The 1,259-nt window shown below is 37.5% G+C and overlaps 1 non-coding gene across 1 annotated transcript; it reads right to left on the reverse strand.

Moving 5' to 3' along the window:
• Positions 1-427: 427 nt before the first annotated feature.
• LOC124889900 lies at positions 428-534 on the reverse strand. Its single transcript, XR_007048813.1, has one exon. It is a non-coding gene; the product is annotated as a small nucleolar RNA R71 (small nucleolar RNA).
• Between the last annotated feature and the right edge of the window lie 725 nt (positions 535-1,259).

Genomic DNA, 1,259 nt, shown 5'->3' on the forward strand with positions numbered 1-1,259 from the left:
TGCTATAAATTTTGTACATGTCCCAACTCCGGTTATCCCAACTACTCCTGCTCAAGCAGATGCTAGACCGTTCGTGAAGTGGAGATCCCATTTACAAACCATGCGACTAACAGTATTCGCAAGCCCAAGTCAGGTGGTCAATTTTAATTAAAGAAGAATATGGTGCAGTTGCTGAATTCATCTGGGCAATTTGTCGGATTTTCACATGAAGACCCACAGCAATACATATAGACCTTCCTGGAAATAAGCGATACTTACATTCTTACAGAGGTGAATATTGGTTATCTCAGACTGACACTCTTCCCCTTTTCTTTAATCAGGGAAGCAAAGAGGTGGTTACATGCTACACAACAACTCTCCATCACTTCTTGGGAAGATCTAGCTCAAAAGTTCCTTAATTTGATTCTTTCCATCAGGGAAGACTGCATGTTTGAGAAGTGAGATTCTAAGTTTTAGATAGAAAGAAGGAGAGAATCTCTACCAAAATTGGGAGAGATTTAAAAGTATGCTCAAAAATTGATCTTATCATCATCATCAGTCTAATGATGTTCTTGTTCATACTTTTATTGAAGGGCTAAAGTCAATTACCAAGATTCTCTTGGATTCAATAACAGGTGGGTAAGCTCTTGAGAAGACTTATGATGAATTATACAGACTGCTGAATATGATTTCATAAGGGAATCCTGAATGGCATGCTGACTTGAGGAGTGCTCCTAAGAAAGTTGCAGGTGTGTTAGATATAGATCAGTTCGCTGCTCTATTAGCTCAACTTATAGCAATGCAAAATCAGATGCTTACTCAGTTTAACAGCATGAAGTTGGGGGTTTTGCAAGTAGCAGCTACAACTAATACATTCCAATAGGTAACTTCTTGGTGTGAGGTTTGTGGAAGTAGTGAGCACACAACAGATGCTTGTGTAGTTAATCCAGATTCTATTAATTATGTGGGGAATATGAATCATTCGGGACAATAAAACTTTGGTGACATATATAATCCCAATTGGAGGAACCATCCTAATTTCTCATAGAGTGGAAATCAAGAACAGAACAATAATCAGTTTAAGGGATTAGTGCCACAGAATCAACAGTAGTAGCAAGTGCAGAATAATCTAACCACTACTCAAACGACAAATATAGAGGAGATGTTAAAGCAAAATTTTAGCTAATCAAGCATAGATAGCAACAGATTTAATGAGTCAACTGGTAGATATGAAGACTCAACAGTTGATTATGAGAAATCTGGAGTTGTAACTCAATTAT

This window comes from Capsicum annuum, chromosome 12, assembly GCF_002878395.1.
Source record: "Capsicum annuum cultivar UCD-10X-F1 chromosome 12, UCD10Xv1.1, whole genome shotgun sequence".
Classification (NCBI taxonomy): Eukaryota; Viridiplantae; Streptophyta; class Magnoliopsida; order Solanales; family Solanaceae; genus Capsicum; species Capsicum annuum.